Source organism: Callospermophilus lateralis, chromosome 2 (genome assembly GCF_048772815.1).
Source record: "Callospermophilus lateralis isolate mCalLat2 chromosome 2, mCalLat2.hap1, whole genome shotgun sequence".
NCBI classification, from domain to species: Eukaryota; Metazoa; Chordata; class Mammalia; order Rodentia; family Sciuridae; genus Callospermophilus; species Callospermophilus lateralis.
In genome coordinates, this window is record NC_135306.1 from 38,038,455 (window position 1) to 38,060,305 (window position 21,851).

The window sequence follows — 21,851 nt, forward strand, 5'->3', positions numbered from 1 at the left end:
CCACATCCCCAGACGTATTTTGTATTTTATTTAGAGTCAGGGTCTGGCTTTGAACTTGTGATCCTCCTGCCTCAGCCTCCTGAGCAGCTGGGATTACAGACATGTGCCACTGCGCCTGGCTGGGAAATCCTTCCTTTATAGAAAATCTATGTTAGTAACATACTGTATGGAAGATTTGGGTACATGGAGGTAATTTACTGGGTGCAAACCCAAAGCATCCTATTGGGATATTAGACATTCTTGTTCTTTAAAATCATTTTATTTATTTTTTATTTTTGGAACTGGGATTGAACCCAGGGTGCTTTACCACTGAGCTACATATCTCCAGACCTTTTTATTTTCTACTTAGAAACAGGATCTCACTAAGTTACTGAGGGCCTTGCTAAATTTCTGAGATTGGTCTCAAACTTGTGTTCCTCCTGTCTCAGTCTCCCCACTTGTTGAAATTACAGGTATGTACCATCATGCCTGGACTTCGAAATTATTTCTCCACCAATGGAAACTTCTCGCTGGTACCTGCACCCCATTTGACACCCTAGCCTCTAGCCAAATTGCTGATTGTACCTTCCCATTGTCTCTTCCTTCCTTTCTCCCTACTGACTGCTTAATATAACCTAAACTTTCTTGTATAGTGTTTAGTTGAGCAAAAGGATCCCTGGCATAGAGACTCTGAGATTTCCTTTAATGGGACTCATTCTATTCAGGGTTTAAAAAGTCCTCCTTGGTTATAAGTGAATAGTACTTTCTCCCAATGGAGAATGCCATTTTCAAGTCTGCTTCCCAGACAGTGCTCCCATGGAAACAGAAATAGGTCTGGCTATAAAAGCTAGTCCCTAGTATGAAATAAGAAGCTCAACAATATTCATGAGATGATTGGATGGGATTATGCAGACTATGTCCCTAATGCCTACCTTTGTCTCCTACCTTCTGGTAGGGGCTCAATAAATTCCTTTTGAGTGAATAAATATCATTTATTGATATCATTTCTTACTCTTACCAAGGAATGGCTATGAGGAAGCTTAAGAAGACGCCCCCCCCCAAATGGGCTGGGGTTGTAACTCAGTGGTAGAATGCTTGCCTAGCATGTACCAGGCCTTGGGGTCGACCCCCAGCACTGCTTAAAAATAAAAAGATGCAGAAACTTCTTTTTTTTGGTACTGGTGCTTAACCACTAAGCCGTATTCTTAGCCCTTTTTATTTTAAATTTTGAGTCAGAGTCTCGCTAAGTCACTTAGGGCCTTGCTAATTTGCTGAAACTCTTCTCAAACTTGCAATCCTCCTGCCTCAGCCTCCCAAATCCCTGGGATTACAAATGTGTGCTACCATGCCCGACTGAAGACTCAGAAACTTCTAATGGGGTCAGCTGTAAAAGAAATCTGGTAAAACAGGCAAGGCCCTGATTAGAAGGGTTGTCACAGACATTGTATTCTAAGGGACCTTGTATTGGGTTGGATGTGGACCCAGGATGGAGAAGACAGAGATGACACTGAGGTTCCATGCCTGGATCCTTAGATGGGCCTGGGCACAGCTGAGGTGGGCACCCAGCCAGCCCCCCTGGCTGTGGCTGCACCTAGAGATCTTATCGGGACATGGGTAATACCTGATCTGAGTCATGGGACCTGCGGCCTAGGAAACAGTTCCAATGTTGAAACAGGCCCAGAGGAGGGGGTGGGTAGGTATCTCTAATTTGCCACCAGCTCAGACATCATCGCCACCCACATTTCCTGTCATCCTAGGTCAACTTCATGGTCGTCAGTCACTCATCTCTGACCTGTCACTTACTTGTCACCCTCATCATCATCCCTGCATCACAATCTCTGCCCCTTGCACACTCATGCTGTCACACGACCCAGTTCCCATCCCCAGTTATCTTCTCCAGCATTGCCAACATCCCTACCCTAGCCCCAAGCCCAGGGCTGTTGCTATCTGAACCAATCCTGTCATCTTCTTCAACTGCCTCCACCCTAGCCATCACTTGCTAGTTCCATTTCAATCCTTTGTGTCACCTGAGGTGCCCTCACCTGTCCCTGTCACCTTAGTCATCTTTGCTGCCACCGAATTAACCTTATGGTACATTTCCCAACATGGTTTCCCAGCTTTTACCACCATCCAGTCCCCACCACTGCTGTGTATTATGGTCTGGTATCACCTTGCACCACCCCCTCTGTTCACCTTTATTGCCCCCATCTGTGCCTCCTCCTTGTCACCATCATCAACATCCTCCCTGTCTCCAGCTCTTCACCAAGATTCCTGAATAGGATATGTGCAATATGTGTCACCTTTGAGCCATTGTCCCTACCTTTTGACTTCTGGCCTCTGTTGAGCTTCCCGACCTGGGTTTGCTGTGCTCCTTATCTTTGCTCTCTGCACTGGCCAGGAGTGCTTCATTTCAGCCCTAAGTTGGCAGGGCTCTGGGGCCAGGCCCTTATTCCCAGGGTGTGAAAGAATACTGGATACAGGTCGGTAAGCCCTGTATCTTCTCTGACTGCACCTATGACATCTGGCAATTGCTTCTGTCCTGCCTGGCCCTAAAATCCCTATTTATTATGTTGACTATTATTTCCCTTTTTAGAAGACCCCTCTGACTACTACTCATCTGCCTATGATAGCTCCCAGGACCTTGACACATAACATTTACAATAACCCCTTATTTGGGTAGTTACATTTAAGGCTCTTGCTCACCAGACAAGACACTCTGGGAAGGCAGTGAATTTATCTATCTTGGTAACTTCCAGGTCTCCAGAGCTTTATGTAGTGCCTGGCTCCTGGTAGGGGACCAATAAATTCCTTTTGAGTGAATAGATATCATTTATTGAGCCCTTAACATGTGCTGGGCACTGTGTTGAGTACTTCACACCTATTATCTTGTCTTTTATTTTAGAGTCTCTATTTTATTTATTTTTTGAGCCATTTTAAGGGCTTTTTAGCCCATTTGGCACAAACACTCCTGACAAAGTTCAAGCAGAGAAGCACATTTCCAGTTACTCATCAGAAAGTGAGAATGCTTAGAGAAAGCCAGTTACTCATAGAACAAGGAAAGCACTTTTATAATTAGAACAAAGAGAATCTTGGTTTGTAATATCACTTCTTGATTTCACATTTTTGTTTTCCAAAGGAGGTTGAAGAAGCTTGGAGCTAAGAAGATGGGGTGAAGGGATATCTGAAGAAGACCCTTTCTGATCTCTGAAAAGCAAAAAGAAGATCCTTCATACCATAAAACTAATGGGTTCAAGAGGCAAATATATAAAGAATTAAAATCAACTTACATATATCTCTTATCATTTATTCCATTTATTTCATTTCTTAGCATTTATCCCTGGGAAAATAATTGGAGATATAGAAAAAGCTTTTGTCCCCAGATATTCATTGAAATATTTAAACATTAAGTATAAATGTATGAATTAAAAAATGAAAATAAAGGGCTGCGGTTGTGGTCAGTGAGCACTTGCCTAGCACATGTGAGGCACTGGGTTCGATCTTTGGCACCACATAAAAATAGATAAATAAAATAAAGGTATAAAAATACAATAACAAAAAAATGAAAATAAAATTGAAAAGTTGAGAATAAGCCAGGCACAATCGTGCATGCCTTTAAAAAAAAAAAAAAGTTGAAAACAAACTAAAAATAAATACCCGGTGATAGAGGAGAGATTAAATGAAGTATGGTTTGTCTGTTAGTTACTAAAATCGTGGTTTTAAGAGTTGAGAATTATTCTAGAACCATGACATAATGAGAAATGAATTAAAGAATCAGACTTATACAGAATTATTTTCAATTATATCAAAAGTGCTTTAAAAGATTCATAGGTGAAAGGAAGTAAAAGCAAATGTATTTAAATTAATCTTTTAAAAATTTTTAGTTGTTGTTGTGAATGTATCTTTATTTATTTATTTATATGGTGCTGAGAATTGAACCCAGTGTCTCATATATGCTAGGCAAGTGCTCTACTACTGAGCCACAACCCCAGCCCTTAAATGAATCTTATAAAAAAAGAAAGAAAAGAAAAGGAGTAAAAGCATTTAATAGACATTATGTTGCTTCTGAATTGTGAGAAATTTATTTTTATTTCTTGTAGTTTTCATATTTTCTTTTATGGGCATTATTACCTTTATAATAAAAGCTATGCATTTAAAAGAAACACAAAAATAATGTTTTATGTAAAAGTGTCAGTATTTTATAAACCCATATTACTTTTTTGATTTACTAGACTGTAAATTCTATGACAACAGGATATTTTTCTTTTTTCTAGCACTGGACCTGATTGATATTTGGGAGCGGGAGTGGGGGGTGGGAGGGCAGGGTCTGAATTCAGAGACACTTTACCACTAAGCAACATTCCAACCCTTTTTTGCAAGGTGGGGGGATAGTACCAGGGATTGTACTCAGGGGCACTTGACCACTGAGCCACATACCCAGCCTATTTTGTATTTTATTTCACTGAGTTGCTTAGTGCCTGGCTTTCAACTTGCGATCCTCCTGTCTCAGCCTCTCGAGCCTCTGGGATTACAGATGTGCACAACCGCACCCAGCCATTACTACCCTTTTTATTTTTCTTTTTTTGAGACAGGGTTTCACTAAATTGCTGAGGCTGGCCTCAAGCTCGAGATCCTCCTTCCTCAACCCCCTGAGTCACTGGGATTACAGGGTGTGCTTCTGCGCCTGGCTTTCACCTGGTAAATGCTGAATGAAAGTGTGGTGGGTAACATGCAATAGAAATCATTAAACGTGACTTTTTCTGCATCTTCACCTGTTTTCACCTTAATTCTCCAGAATAAACCCACCCTACATGGAAATAATAAATTGCAGTGGCTCATGTCTGTAATCCCAGTGGATTAGGAGGCTGAGATAGAAGGATCATGAGTTCAAAGCCAGCCTCAGCAAGTGCCCTTAGATTCAATCCCCAGTACCCGCCCCCCCCTTGCAAAAAAAGAGAGAATATTTTTGGGGTTGCCTTGATCTACAAAACCAACACACACATACATGATGGTACATTTAAGGAGCACAGTGGATTTGAGAGAATCATATCAGAGATATGAAACGAGACTGGAATACTCAGTAAGCCTGCTATTCCTACTTTGCTCCTGTCTCAGAGAGGGGAACCACCCCAGCCAGAAGCCGGGGAGTTACCCCAGCTTCTCACTCCTGCACTCTCACAGTCAATCATTCACCATGTTCCAGCCCCACCTCTTTTTCCATCTCCAAAGTGACTAGTTTTCTAGTCATCACCATCTCTCACTTTCACTATTGCAGCTACCTCCTGGCCAACTTCTCTGTTCCACTCTGCTCACCCTAAGTCTGTGCCTTCTGAGCTATAGCCATGCTTTAGAGGTCTTGAAGACAATAACCTCCTGCTGCCACTCTCCCTTTACACACCTTCTATGGCTCCCATCACTCTCAGGAGCAAATAGAAGACAGTCATGATTCAGCCCAGGCTGACCTCTCCTGTATCATGGTGCTCCCACCCTGCTCCAGCCACACAGAATTTCACTATTGGAATTTCCTAGGCTCCCTCTGGCCTCTGCATGAGTTGTTTTTTGCGGGGGAGAGGATGGGGTGGAGGGAACCACCCTTTCTCTCACCTACTCCTTTGCCTGGTTGACTTCTCACTGCCACAAAGTGGATGTCCCTTCTTCTAGGAAGTCTTCCCTGATGCCCCCACTCCCTTGGTTCAGTGGACTCTTCTCATCTTCCATCATTTTTATTATCTCTAATTCCTGCATTGTAACCCTTGTTTACTCACCAGCTTTCTTACATGCCCTGTAAGTCCTTCAGGACTCAGATGGGACCTGCTCTCCAATGCACATAGCACCTGTGAGGGCTTCCACAGCTGCTGAATGATTAAGTAATGAATACATAATACTTCTCAGGGATGTAGCTCAGTGGTAGAGTATTTACCTGGCATACAGAAAACTCTGGGTCTAATCCTCAGCACTAGAAAGGAAAAAAAAATATTAAAAAGGTTAATTCTTAAGGTCTGGGTTGTAGCTCAGTGGTTGAGCACTTGCCTCGCATGCATAAAATACTGGGTTCCATCCTCAGTGTCACATAAAAAATTAACAGAATAAAACAAAGATATTGTGTCCATCTCCAACTTAAAAAAATGTTTTTTAAAAAAGGTAAATACTTAAGATTCTCAGAAGTGGATATTCAGGAAAAAAAAATCCAAAAGAACCCATAAAATTCTCCAAAGATAAAATTGTGTTATAAGTGGAATGTGGTGGTAAATATGTAGTTAGGGATGATGGGTTATGGGGTGTGACAGTGGGAGTGGTCCAAACCATCTGTGTGTTTGATCACTGACAGTGTTTAGAATTGCTGCTTCCACTAAATAGGAGCAGATTGACTTTTAGGGTTTTTTCCTATTTTTTTTTTTTATAGTGCTGGGTGGGGATTAAACCTAGGGCCTTCCTCATTATTCAGTTTTATTGTTTTTGAGTTCTCAACTGACAATACATCCCCTGTTGCAGGACACTTGAGAGGACCTGTCCCCTCTTTTTTAGTATGCCAGCAGTAAGCAGCCCTGATGACTGGGTGAGTTGATCTGTCTTTATCCCCTCAGCACTGAGCTGGGATCCAGCCATCCAAAACTCTATAGGGTGTCCTCTCCCAGAGCTGGGGCCACTCCCTCTGTCTCCTCTGGCACCCCATTTCCCTCAGGAGAACCCTTTGAGTCTCCTTGCTAGAGGCTGTCTGGGGGAAGGAGGCCCTCCTCTGTAGGAAATAGAGCGTCTGCATAGGAGCTGGCCTGGGATCCAGTCCTGTCCTTGCTACTAACCCACCCCAAAGTCTAGGCTGGCACTCAGGACTTTACTTCTGCCCCACATAAATTTGGGGTGTTTTGGAAACTGGTCCTCAGAGTCCTCGTGAAGGTCTCTTTCAGAAAAAGTTTCATGAAAACTTCTCAAGCCAGGGAAGGTATATCAGCCATGGAGATGAAAGGGAGTTGTCCCCTCAGGCCCCTCTTGCTGCTTTTCCCTCTGACCTGTGTGAGACATTCTACCGCAGGGACTGGCTAGGTTGGGTGTGTCAGGCAGCAGGACAGAAGGCGAGTCTGGACAGGTGGACAGTGGAGCCTGAGCCCCAGGGTGGGGTGTGCATGTGTGTGTCGTGGAGACGGGGGAGGTAGGGGTGGATCCCTGGCAAAGGTCAAGGATGGGAGAGGTGGCTCCAGCAGGCCGGCTGCCTTTACTTGGTGACCGCCCCCAGGAACTACAGAAACAGATGCTGGGCTGGGCTAAGTCATGGCTCTGCCATGGGGCTGGGGAGGACCTGTAGGGTGGAGATGGTGAAGTCACTTCTAGGATGGGAGCCAAGATCCCTTTCTGGGAAGGAAAGGAGGTGTCATGCAAGAGGAGAGACTCACGTTGGTCCACAGGAGGAGCAGGTGATGGTAGAGCAGGGAGAATGAGGTGCCATGTTGTTTGGGCTGTTTCAGAGAAGGGAAGGGTTAGAGCCATGCCACCAGCTCTTCCAGGGTAGGAGGGCTGTCTTTTTTTTTTTTTTTTTTTAAAGAGAGAATGAGAGAGAGAGGGGGAGAGAGAGAGAGAGAGAGAGAGAGAGAGAGAGAGAGATTTTTTAATATTTATTTTTTATTTCTCGGCGGACACAACATCTTTGTTTGTATGTGGTGCTGAGGATCGAACCCCGGCCGCACGCATGCCAGGCGAGCGCGCTACCGCTTGAGCCACATCCCCAGCCCAAGGGCTGTCTTATTTGAAGGCAGGGGAGATGGACAGGCTATCCTGGGGGACGAGGGAGCCAATAACCCTCTGTCAGGGTTTGGAAGTTCACAGTTGAAGAGGAGACCCTGGGAAATTGAGGCTTGGGTCAGGCCAGCTCTGGGGCTCAGTTGTTCCTCTGTGAAATGGGGAGAATTTTATTGGTCCCTGATTACCAAAGGATCTTAAAGACAAAGTGTTCCCTGACATGGTCACCAAAGATTGAGGAGTCTTCCTTACATGCTACTTTTTTTTTTTAAAGTAATGTGTAACACTGAATTACAAGTAACTTTTATTTATGTATTTATTTTTATGTGGTGCTAAGAATCAAACCCAGTGCTTCACAAGTGCTAGGCAAGCACTCTACCACTGAGCCACAACCCCAGCCCCCTTACATGCTGCTTTTGAAGACCTGGGGAGTGAGAAGAAAATACAACTGCATCGTGGGCTGAGTGGAGTAGAGACAGGGACATCTGGACCTGATGAAGACAGAGTGATGCTTCAGGATGCTTGTACCCTGACCAGACCCACCCCAAGTCTCCCACAACTGAGGGACATTCTGACCCTGCCTTCCCAGACATTTTGAGTCCTGGATTAGGTCCCTCTCATTAGACCACCCACCTCCCTTATCTTCTTTGTCCTAGAGTCTCTCTGCAGGGCTCCTCAGCCCTCCTCACTTCATTCTACACATATTTATTGAGTGTCTTTTATCTGCTTGGCATTTTCTAAATCCCGAGGATTCTGTGGTGAGCAGGACAGTTGATCCTTGTGCCTCTCTCATCCCCTACTCCTCCTGAAGGAAACCAGGTAAGAAAATAATCCAGGGAGCCTAGCCTTTAGTGGCTATGAAAGACAGAAGCCCATTTAGCTGTGGGAGCCCACAGAAGGCATTACATTCAGTCTAGGGGAGCCTGGAGCAAGGAATGTGGATCCTGAGCTTGAAGAACAAGTTAGCATTTCCTAGGAAGAGCTGTGAAAAGAACTCAGGCACTAGCAAGGTATGCTGAAGTCACTCCATCAGGCTCACAGGGACCAATTAAATATTTAGAGATTTTGTAGACTGCTTGTTAAACATAGCCACCATTCAAAAATTAAATTATAAAAACATATAATTAACTATTTTGAAAACAAAGGTAATATAAAATTACTTTCTAATTATTATTATATTTTACTATTATCTATGCTCTTCAAAGTATTGACATCTATTGTAATTTTAAGGTGGAGAGACCATATAATGATGTGCTTCTGCTTATCTGTTCCCAATTCCTTGTTCAGTGACATCACACTGGTAGTTGGAAAGGCCACAGTGAAATTGGCAAACACTACACATCAAGCCCTAACCAATTGTTTTGTTAGTTTCATGGACCAAAGGATGGCAAACTACAGCCTACAAATGAAATCCAGTCAGCAAGTTATGAATGGCTTTTTATACACTCTACTGTCATGTATATCTAAAAAGAACAAATGCAATTTTAAAAAAGGATGGCTTTTCAACAATAAATGTTGGCAAATATGTGTCGGGGGGGAAGGTACAGTTATACATTGCTGGTGGGACTGCAAATTGGTACAACCATTATGGAAAGCAGTATGGAGATTCCTCAGAAAACTTGAAATGGAACTACCATTTGACCCAGTCACCCCACTTCTAGGTCTATACTCAAAGGACTTAAAATCAGCATACTACAGTGATGCAGCCACATCAATGTTTTTGTTTTTGTTGTTGTTTTTTGTTTTGTTTTGTTTTAATATTTATTTTTTAGTTTTAGGTGAACACAATATCTTTATTTTTTTATTTTTTTTTAAACTGCATTTAAAAAAATTTTTTTTATTTATATATGACAGCGGAATGCATTACAATTCTTTTGAGAGGGAGAGAGAGGGAGAGAGAATTTTAATATTTATTTTTTAGTATTTGGCAGACACAACATCTTTGTCTGTATGTGGTGCTGAGGATCGAACCCAGTGCCTCACACATGCTGGGAGAACGCGCTACCACTTGAGACTCATCCCCAGCCCCACATCAATGTTTATAGCACTCAATTAACAACAGCTATATTATGACACCAACCTAGGTGTCCTTCAACAGATGGATAGATAAAGAAAGTGTGGTATATGTACATAATGGAATATTACTTAGCCTTTAAAAGAATGAAATTATGGAATTGACCAGTAAATGGATGGAGCTGGAGAATATCATGCTAAGCGAAATAAGCCAATCCCAAAAAACCAAAGGCCAAATGTTTTCTCTGATATGCAGATGCTAATCATAATAAGAGGGGCTAGGGAAGAATAGGGTTACTTTGATTTAGGCAGAGGGGAGTGAAGGGAGGGGAGGGAGTTATGGGGGTAGAGCAGATAGTAGCATGAATTGGACATTATTACTCTATGTGCATATATGACTACATAACCAATGTGATTCTACATCATGTACAACCAGACAAATGAGAAGTTATACTCCACTTATGTATGTTGTGTCAAAGTGTATTCTACTGTCATGTATAACTTGAAAAAATTTAAAAAATAAAAAAAACTTATCACAATATAATAATATATCACAATATTATGATATAACATACCACAATGATATATTATGTTATTATATTTCATATATAATATTACTATATTATAGCATATTATATATAATCATATTGTAATATATTACTTATTATATTACACATATGATAAGGTAATATAATATTACATGCATTAATATAATATGTATTGATAATATTGAGACTCATTCCCAGCCCCACATCAATATTAATATATTGCAATGTAATTATACTGTAATATATGTAATAATATAATAATGTAACATAACATTGTAGTATTAATAATATAATATGTAAAATATATTTGTGTTTGTGTGTGGTTCTGGGTATTGAACACAGAGCCTCATGCATACTACAAAGTGCTATACACCCAGCCATAAGCATAAAACATTTTCTTCAAAAAAAAGTTTTTCAGGTGACTGGAGTTGTGGCTCAATGGTAGAGCACTTGCCTAGCATGTGTGAGGCCCTGGGTTCAATTCTCAGCACCACATATAAATAAATGAATAAAATAAATATCTATCAACATAAAAAAAATATTAAAAAAAGTTTTTCAATCCCTGGTCCAGAATTAAGAAAATGATGATGAAAAATGTTAATAATGTGTGTGGATTAAACTTAAAAGTGTTTGATGTGCCTGTAACATTTATATTGCTGCATTTATGTTAAGAAAATATTCTTCTAATATTTGAAAACTGTTATTCAAGTCAGCAAAAATGATCACTTACATTATTGGCTAAGTTGCTGAAGTCTCAACATATCTTCATTCAAAAATTTTTGTTTTACTATTTATTTATTTTTGGTGCTGGAGATTGAACACAGGGTCTCAGGCATGCTAGGTAAACACTCTACGACTGAGCTACATTCCCAGCCTTTTTAATTTTATTCTGAGACAGCATCTTGCTAAAGTGCTAAAACTGACTTCAAACTTGCAATCCTCCTGCCTCAGCCTCTTGAGTTGTTCGGATTATAGGAGTAACTGGGATTATAGGTGGGTGCCACCATATCCAGCTGTCTTACTCTAATGTAAATGAAATATCACAAACTAGTCAATGATATAAATGACTAGTAATGGATAATAATTAAGCATTTGTTCATGGTTTAATTTTTTTAATTTTAGGGTTTTTTTTTAGGTGGAAACAATATCTTTATTTTATTTTAATGTGGTGCTGAGGATCGAACCCAGTGCCTCATGCATGCCAGGCGAGTGCGCTACCGCTTGAGCCACATCCCCAATGTCATGGTTTAATTTTGTCATATCCTGTGTATGTACAAAGGTTGGCAAAAACCAAAGAAAGAGCTATAAAGAAATCTATGGAGCAATAAACTCTAAAACTTAAAATAAGAAGCACTGTACATTTTTGTACTATTTTAAAATTTTGTGCAATTTTATACCAATAAAGTTTATAATAAACATGAGCATGTATATATGTATATATATAAATATTATACATATATATGTATATATGTGTGTGTGTATATATATATATATATATATATATATATATATATATTTAAGCTGATTCTCTATTTAAATATATATATATTTAAATAGAGAATCAGCTGTTACGTATTTGCCAGCACACTGTGGCACCATGGCAGAGAGGGTCTAGGGAAATCCCCGTGTTCGAAACATTGTGAGATGGGAAGTCATGGGGCTGAAATATTAAGATGCAGAGGGCCTTGTGAGTAGGGCTAAGGAGCCAGACACCATCCTGAGGGCCATGGGATGCCAAGGGAGGATTGCAAAGGCAGGAACAACGCTGTCCCATTTGAGTTAGAAGATCATACTGATAGCTTTGTGATGACTGCATCTCTGGGCACATACTAATATGGGACTAAGTTAATGAAGGAAGGGAGAATAATAGCAGCACTCTTTCTTTCTTTCCTTCCCTCCCTCCCTCCCTCCCTCCCTCCCTCCTTCCTTCCTTCCTTCCTTCCTTCCTTCCTTCCTTCCTTCCTTCCTTCCTTCCTTTCTTTCTTTTCTGGTACTGGGATTGAAGCCAGAGGAGCTTAACCAATAAGCCCCATCCCCGGTCCTTTTATTTATTTATTTTTTTTTATTTTGAGACAGGTATTGCTAAGTTGCTAAGGCTGAACTCAAATCTTGCAATCCTCTTACTTCAGCCACTCAGTCACTGAAATTACAAGTGTCAACACACCCAGCAAGCAGCAAACACTTAAGAGCACTTGCTGTATGCCAGGCCCTCCCCTAAGCACTTCATTTGTATTATAAATTCATTTAGTATTCATGACAACTTCTTGAAGATAGATAATATTATCCTTCTGTGTGTGTGTGTGGTTTTAGCGATTGAACCTTGGACCTTATGCATGTTATGCAAGTGCTCTACCACTGAGCCACATTCTAGATCTCCTTTTTTACAGATGAGTAAACTAAGTAAGTGACTAGCGAGCAGGTGAGTTGAGATTTGAATGCAGATAGTCTTGTTTTAGAGGCCACACTTTTAACCACTACGTTAAACTTTCAGATTAGAAAGGTGGCGGAAATTAGAGTGATGTTTCTTCATTTTAAAGTGTGCTCGAGGTTGATCATGTATTTACAGATAATGCCTGGCTTATAGAAGGACCTGGGAATATTCTTTAATAAAAATATAAAATATTCTTTATTTTAAACACTTTTTTCTTTGTTCTTTTTAGTTGGGGATATACTTTAGAACCAACAAGACTTGACTTGTCACTAACTGTATGTGCAGGTAAAGCAGGGAAAGAGGGCTTTTACCAGCTTTCTTCATCTGACAATCTACTTACTTGGATTGTTTGCAGACTAAGCTTGTATCCTCTGTCATTCTTGGGGATAGACTCCTGAGAAGAAATTTACAAGTGAAAGGGGGCAGGAGGGAGAGAGACTATCTAGGCCTAGAATGGGGTTGGTCTACTCAAGTGTGTGTGAGCTAAGAGGAGTGGAGGTGTGTGTGAATTATTATTAAAAGGAGGGGCATCCATGAAGGCACATAGTTAGGTGGGTTGGGGTCTGGGCAGAGGAGAGGAGAGAGGATGTATCCTACGGCACATGGGTTTTGCCTCTAGGACAATTGTGCTTGATGGTAGCCTTTGAAGCACAGTGACAGTGTAGCTCAGTGGGGTGTGTGTATGTGTGTGTGTGTGTGTGTGTATTTTGGTGCTGGACATTGAACCCAGACAGAGCATCACACATGATAAACACGATAAACATGATAAACATGTGCATTATCACTGAGCCACATCCCCCAGCCATTATATATGTATTTTTTTTCAAGGCCGATGACTGAACTCTGGGTCTTGTGCATGCTAGGCAAGTGCTCTGTCCCTGAACTAAATCCCCAACCCCTATCATTTATGTATTTTAAAGGAGTAGAGATGCTTTTCTGGTATGAGTCCTATCTGAGAGTGTGGGCAAGAGGCAATAAAGGTAGAGGTAGAGGACAGGGGGTGCTAGAGGCTGGTAGCTAGGCAGGCCCCAAAAAGGGTGTTGGTTCTCTGAGGCCACAGGTGGCAGCTTGGGGCTTCTTATCCTGCTGGCTCAGCAGGTCACACAAGTTGGTAGGTGAGTCACTTCTTATCCTCAAACAACCCTTGTTCAGGAAGGGGCATGGGTATGTCAAATTTTGTATCTGTGTATTCATCTGTATGGGTGGATATGCTGTATTACACACCTGGGTCTGAGATGCACGCCTGTGTCTGACTGCACACACAGAAAGTTCCTGTGTACACAGTCCATGTGGACTGTGCAAAGATGTGGACCCCAATGGAGAAGAGTGCCTGTGGTATAAGGCAGAAGTTGTGTGAGTGAACACATCACTCCCCAGAGTATGTGAGCAGGGGTGCAAGAGGGATGCTGCTTCAGAAGCTGTGAGCCATCAGAGGAGGAGGCCTGGGAAGTGGTAGGTGGGGAGGGCTCCCTGATGACAGCTCATCATTCTCAAGAAATGCTTAGTTGGCCCAGCTGGCAGAGCCAGGCATCCTAAGTCTGTGGTGACAGTGGCAGCTTTTCTAAACTTATCCCTTAAGCCCCCAGCTTCAGGCCAGGGAGGCTCCCCTATCCTAGCCCTGAGAGGGAATACACGCTATGCAGGGCACACAGGCAGGCCAGGAGTAGAAAGCACACCAGATGGGCATGGAGCTTTTTCTTGTCCCCTCAGCAGGTGGGAAGGACTTAAGGGCCCTTCCCTTGGTTAGTATGGTTCTTGTGCACCTGAATATGCTGTGTGCATACACCATGGCTGAGTGTGTTGGCCCCTGCCCCAGCGCAGGGGCCTGGTGCTGCCTTCCCATCATGCTCTGTGATCTGAGATATACCTGAAGTGGGGGAAAGAATCTGTGCCAGAAGCCAGGAAGCCTGAACTACTCCAAGCTGACACTTAATTGACTGTGGAGATGTCCCTTTAACTTTCCCACTATAAAATTTAGAGAGGGTAGTAATCCCCACGGGGTCACATTATAAGGCTGTTGGGTAGCAGATTCATGGAGTGTATGGAAAGTTAGGAAGGCTTGGTCCTGGGGGCTTCACATGGAAAAAGGTGACCCTGTCTGCATCATTTAGTTGAAGGACTAGGGACTATCAGCAGGTAACTTACCAAACAACAAGTCCTACAAGGTGTTGGAACCTCCTGAATATGGGAAGCATTTAGAGTTTTGGGGCTAAGCTTCAAAACAAATTAGCAATATGACAGGCTAAGACCTGCCTGCAGTGAGGCTGGGAAAGTCTCTCCACCCATCCCTACCCCTAGGCCCCACCAGGGGGGTGAAGGGGATGTGAACAGGAGCACCCCCTCCTGAGGCCACATCACTCCTCTCTCACATTTAGCCGCCTCCATCCTGGCTTGTTGCCTCTCAGGTTCACACTTTCCAAATTCAGAGGTTTCATCCTGGGGCTGTAGGATTAGCTAGAGCAAACAGAGATAGCACTAAAGTCAACAAAACAAGAAAGAAAACAGCATAAGTGACGTGGAAAAGAAAATCTGGATGCCACAATGAAAGTGTGTGAACTGGGATGGATGGAGTTCATGTCTCCCCTCAGAGCAGTACTCCAGGACTAAGAGTGTCTCTGCCAGTAACTTGTGATGACCTGGAGATGGGGGCTCTCAGTGATACCTCCACCTGGGCTGGTTGCCTTGGCAGTTGCAGAAAGCAAGTAAGAAGTTTGTGGGTGGGAGCAGCATGTAGCAGCACACAGTCTGGAACAGGAGAGAGGAGCTCCTGGCTCTCTGCTCCTCCGCCTCCCTACCCGCAAAGTCTCAGGGTTTTGGAGCCAGGAATTCCTGGGGATGCCCAAGACATTCCCACCCCTGCCAACTCATCCACAGGCAGTTGCCCTCCTTGAAAACTATATTCCACTCAGGGCAGAGAGAGCTTAATTCTCTGAATATGCATTTAATGTGCACTTGCTGCGTTCCCGGTAAGGAACGAATTGTTTGGCATTAGATGCCCCCGCCCCTAACAGCTCTGCTGGGGCCTTCCAGGAAGCTGCCTGCCCACGGGATTCTCTGCTTCCCTGTCACGCTTGGATCCCCTAGCCACTCAGTGAGCCTGAGCAAGCTGCCTGTTGATTGAGCTGGAGATTGCGAGTTGCCTGAGGCTGCTGGGTCCCTAAACCAGAGGGGCCACTGGGGGTTCAAATTTAGATGCTGAGAGGCCAGGCTGCAATGAGAAGGACTGGGAGACCAGAAACAGCAGGCTGGAGATCTAGGTGGAAGTCCCTGGGCTTAGGTCATGCTATCAGTGGAATGAGCACATTATACTCCACCCCCAGCCCTTCTAACGTCAGCCAAGAATGGTCAGCAGGGTTTCCCTTCCTCAAATAAGTTTTCCATTCACCACCCAGAGTGTTACCAGTCACTTGTCACACCCACCAACTCAATCCATTCTCCCACCAACCTGCCAGGACATGAGGATTAGGATCTTCATTTTATAGATGAAGATACCCTGTTACATATTTTGTTTTAAGATGCCCAGCACCAATTAGGAATCTGAACAAGATTCAAGCTTAGGTGGGCCTATCTATAAAGCCTGAGCAGCTCAGCTTTATTATGAGTAGCTACTCATTATGAGCAGCTCACCACCAGGTGGGGGACAACTGCCCCCCACCCACCCAATAAGGAAACTTCAAACCTGTCCCAAACTCAGGCTCTTGGCAAGATGGTCTCCAGGTTTTTCCACTGCTCCTTCCTGCCATGATGTCACTCTGTTTTTGTCCCTAATTTTGACTTCCCTCTCTGTTCCAATTCACCTAGAACCTAAGACTCCCACCATTATGAGACTTTTCATTGTGGGTTAAGAAATTGATGCTTTTGGCTTCTTCTTTAAAATGCTTTACTGTGGGAAGATTTTGAAATTGATTTGGGTAGAAATCAAAAGATAAAACTAGAAGGCAAAAGTCTGATGGGAGAACTCTGTGACAATGGAAAGATCCACTGAATGGTGGGCATCACTATGTATGGGGCAACTAGACATTATGTGCTTTCAGGTGGGATGCAATAGGAAGCACAGCACCATCTGCAAAGGATTCTCTGCTCCACCAGATTAAAAAAAAAAAATTGAACTGAAATAAAAACATACCAAGATAACTTCCCATAGATTCTAAGAAATATAGGAGGGAAAGTTAAATGACATTACAAGGAAGCAAAGAGGCAAATCCCAAACACAGGACTTCCTTTATTTCTTTTTCTTTCTTTTGGTATGGGATGATGAATCCAGGGGAGCTCTACCAATGAGCTCCATTAATTAATTAATTAATTAATCTGTCTATCTATCTATCTATTTTTGTTACCAGGGATTGAATTCAAAGACCTTTTTACCACTTAGCAATATCCCCCAGCCTTTTTACAAATATTTTAAATAGAGACAGGGTCTCACTGAATTGCTCAGGGCATTGCTAAATTTGTGAGGCTGGATTTGAACTTGCAACCTTCCTGCCTCAGCCTCCTAAACTACTGGGATTATAGACTTGCACCATTACACCCGGACACCTTTGTATTTTTTGAGTCATGCCTCGCTAAATTGCCGATGCTAGTCTTAAGCTTGCAATCCTCCTGACACAGCCTCTGTAGTTATGGATTACAAGTGTGTACCATTGTGCCTGGCCCCATCATGGGAGTTCCTATAGGACCACATTTGTTTGACAAGTCAGTGACACGAACCAGTGAAGATGGAGAATAGGGAACTGCACCTTTTTTTGGGGGGTTGGGGGTACAAGGGATTGAACTCAGTGGCATTCAACCACTGAGCCACATCCCCAGCCCAATTTTATTAGAAACAGGGTCTCATTGAGTTACTTAGTGCCTCACCATTGCTTAGGCTGGCTTTGAACTCGAGATCCTTCCTGTCTCAGCCTCCCATGGTGTGTGCCATCGCGCCCTTCCGGGAGTTGCTCCTAAGAGAACATTTAGCCAAATGTAATCTGTGATCATGTTTGGATCCTGACTTATACAAACCAACAAATCAATACAAAAAGACATTTTGAAACTATTGTAGATATATAATTGTTCATTTTGTATGGTGTTGTAGTTATGTAAAAAATGCTCATTTTTTTTAAAGAGAGAGAGAGAGAGAGAGAGAGAGAGAGAGAATTTTTTAATTTTTTTTTTTTTAAGTTTTCGGTGGACACAACATCTTTATTTTATTTTTATGTTGTGCTGAGGATCGAACCCAGCGCCCTGTGCATGCCAGGCAAGCGTGCTACTGCTTGAGCCACATCCCCAGCCCCAGAAATGCTCATATATTTTAGAGATGAACATTGAAGAATATCTGAATAAAATGAAAAGAGTAGCTAGAATTTGTTTTAAAATACTTCAGAAAAACTATAGATTAGGGCAACCCTTGGGTCCCTTCCTAATCCCAGGGGCACTTAACCATGGAGCTACATCCCCAGCTCTTTTTATTTTTTGAGACAGGATCTCATTAAGTTACTTAGGGCCTTGCTAAGTTGCTGAGGCTTCTTTAAACTTGTGATCCTTCTACCTCAGCCTCCTGAGCCACTGGGATTACAGGCGTGCAGCACACTGCACCTGGTTACTTCAGTAAATTCTTTTTTTTTTTTTTTTTAAATATTTATTTATTTATTTATTTTTAGTTTTCGGCGGACACAATATCTTTGTTTGTATGTGGTGCTGAGGATCGAACCCGGGCCACACGCATGCCAGGAGAGCGCGCTACCGCTTGAGCCACATCCCCAGCCCTTCAGTAAATTCTTATACTTTGCTTGTACCTTCTGATGTGCATGAACCTCATTCTTTGAATTCACAAGACAGAGAACCCACGAAACTCCACACTTGGCATTACATCTTTTGGTGGTTTACCTAGGATCTGCAGAAGGCATGATTCCTACTATATGCATACCTTGTCCAGTTATCCAATTATCCAATTGCCACCATGGATCTCTGGACTGCCTTTATGCACAAAATGCCCCACAAAGTCCATTTAGCACCAGATAGCTATGAAGATTCAACTTAACCTGAAAATACCACCTGACTTCTATAAGGGCCCATTAGACAGGACTCTGTAAGAGGACCTGAACTACTGTTCCCCTTTTGAAGCCCCTTATTAGACTGAAGAAGCTAGAGTGGTCATCAGCTCAAATTCCCTAATGGCAGTTATGGTTACCTCGTCAGTGAGGTGGACAGGAGGAGGAAGAGATAAGGCTAGGCAGATAGTTTGGTAGGTTGCTGGGTGACTTTCTAAGAAGAGCACAAATTGCAGCTATAAGCTTTTATTGAGAAACTTGCAAAAAATATATATTTTTAATATTTATCTTTTAGTTGTAGTTGGACACAATACCTTTATTTTATTTATTTTTATGTGGTACTGAGGATCAAACCCAGTGCCTTACATGTGCTAGGCAAACACTCTACCATTGAACCACAGCCACAGCACCCCCCTCAAAAATTTTTTTTAAATACTTATTTTTTTAGGTGTAGATGGACACAACACAATGCTTTATTTTTATATGATGCTGAGGATCAAACCCAGGTCCTGCACGTGCTACGCTCTGCCGCTGAGCCACAATCCCAGCCCCCCTCAAATATTTTTTAATGAGTAAATATGTGACCTGGAGTCCTTGCCTCTTCAAAGAAGGAAAAGTACCTGATCAACATTTTGATTGGACTAAAGACTGCATGAATGCCTTGTGGACACCGAGTGCCTTACCCAGGATTGAGTTGGGAACTGACTTCCTTAAACCTCTAGACCTATATAAACTCTAGGTGACAGTCATTCACTAGTAACCTTCTCGAGTCCCCTCCCGGCTGCAGGAGCTTTATTTTGCTTTACTTAAGTAAATTTTCTTTTCTTTCTTTCTTTCTTTCTTTTTTTTTTTTTTTTTTTTTTGGTACCAGGGGCACTTAACCACTGAGCCTCATCCCCAGCCCTTTTTTGAATTTTATTTAGAGACAGGTTCAACTAAGTTGCTTAGGGCCTCATGAAGTTGCTGAGGCTGGCTTTGAACTTATGATCCTCTGGCCTCAGCCTCCCAAGCTGCTGAGATTACAGGTGTGTAACACTGTGTTCAGTTTCAATACATTTTCATACTTTGCTTTCACCAAAAAAATTAAAAAGAAAAGAAAAAAAAATATATATGAAACTAGAGTGCCAAAGGATAATGGTTATACAGTTTTTTTTTTTTTTTAATTCTACTATTGTGCATATTTGAAAGTTTCTTTTGGAAATGCTGTAAAGGGATGTGGGGCATGTCCCCAGGTATTAGGTTTTGGCATCTCCTGAGTTGCCTGAACCTGGGAATTCATCTCTGCCCATACTACTCTCATCAACCTTCTTCCTCTGACTGCCATAGTCTTAGTAGAAATCTTTGGAACTGAACCACAGAAGGGGGCTAGGTTCTCTGGGTGAGCCTAACATGGCATGGGGGGCATCTCTGATTCACTGCCTACTCCCAATTCTCTTCACACTTTCTCTGAGGTCAGTCAAATCTTCCTGTTTTCCATCCTCAACTCTCATGCCAGGGCAAGCCTGCTCTAAGATGTCCAGTATCAGAGATAAGGAAGGTTCAGAGTTGTGGACATCAGACAGACACTGGTACCTTCTTCAGTGGGGCAGGAAGATGAGTGCTGAGCTCTTGTACCTATCCAGAAGCACCAGTTGGGAATAGGCACAGATGGTGGGAACAATTCTTTGGATGTCCTCCTGGGTACAGAACAGGACAATGGAGACACTTAGACCATCACTGTAGAGTTGAGCAAGTTGTAGACTGTTTCAGGAGAGGTTTCTCCTCCAACCCATACTTTCCCTTGTTTGTTTTTATATTGGTGCAGAATTGAACCCAGGGGAACTCTACCATTGAGCTACATCCCCAGATCTTTTAAAATTTTATTTTGAGGCAGGGTCTGCCTAAATTGCTGAGGTTAGCCTTGTACTTGTGATCCTCTTGTACTGTAATCCCGAGTTGCTGGGATTACAGGCATGCCTCACCACACCCAGTGCCTCACTGATTCTCTTCTAAATTCATTCACCATCATGTTTCCTTCCTGCTATTCCATCTGATCATAATGTCAACTATAATCATACCATTTAACTAGAATCCTCTACCATCACATCCACAAGCAGTGATTTATTCCCCTATTCTCCCAACACTAGTTCAGTGTCCGAGTTCTGAGGTTCTCAAGTACAAGCATGTGGTGCTTGTCCCCATAGCCTTGGTGAGAAGGCAGACAGGAAGATCCATCTAAAGGGAAGTACATGCTGTGGCCAAGATGCAGACTGGGTGCCCTGGGAGACAGGAGGCACTGGTGTTCACAGGGTACTTGAGTTGCCAGATTGCTAAGAGTTCTTCAGGTAGATTGGGGAGGTAACCACTGTAAAGGCATAAAAACAGCTGAGACTGCAGACCACACGCAGCAGGCAATAGCTTGTCCTGTGTATCATGGGGAGGGATGCATAGAAGACTTCAAGTTGGAGAGGAGTTCAGGTGCGTTGGCACATACCTGTAATCCCAGTGGCTCGGGAATCTGAGGCAGGAGGATGGCAAGTTTAAAACCAGTCTTAGTGAGACCTTGTCTCAAAATAAAAAAATTTTTAAAAGGGCTGGGGATGTGGCTTAGTGGTTAAGCACCTCTCAGTTCTATCCCTGGTACTAAAAAAAAAGATGAACCTTGAGGACATCATGATAAGCGAAATTAGGCAGACAGGACTGGGGAATGTGACTCAGTGGTACAGTGTATGCCTGGCATGCAAGAAGCCCTGGATTTGACCCCTAGCACCTCAAATAAATAAAGACATACAACAGTGCTTCCTGCCTGTGAGTAATTAAGCAAAAAATATCTAAAAACAATGGCAGACTTGGGGCTGGGGTTGTGGCTCAGTGGTACAGTGCTTGCCTAGCACGTTCAAGGCCCTGGATTCAATCCTCAGCACCAAATAAAAATAAATAAATAAAATAAAGGTATTGTGTCCAACTACAACTAAAAATTAAATATTAAAAAATGACAGACATAAAGAGACAAATACCGTGTGATTCCACTTATACACCATATCTAGAGTGAAAGATTCATAGAAAGCAGAATGGTAGTTGTCAGGGCCTGGGGGTAAGGGGGAGGTGGGAATTATTTAATGGGTATAGAATTTTCATTTTGCA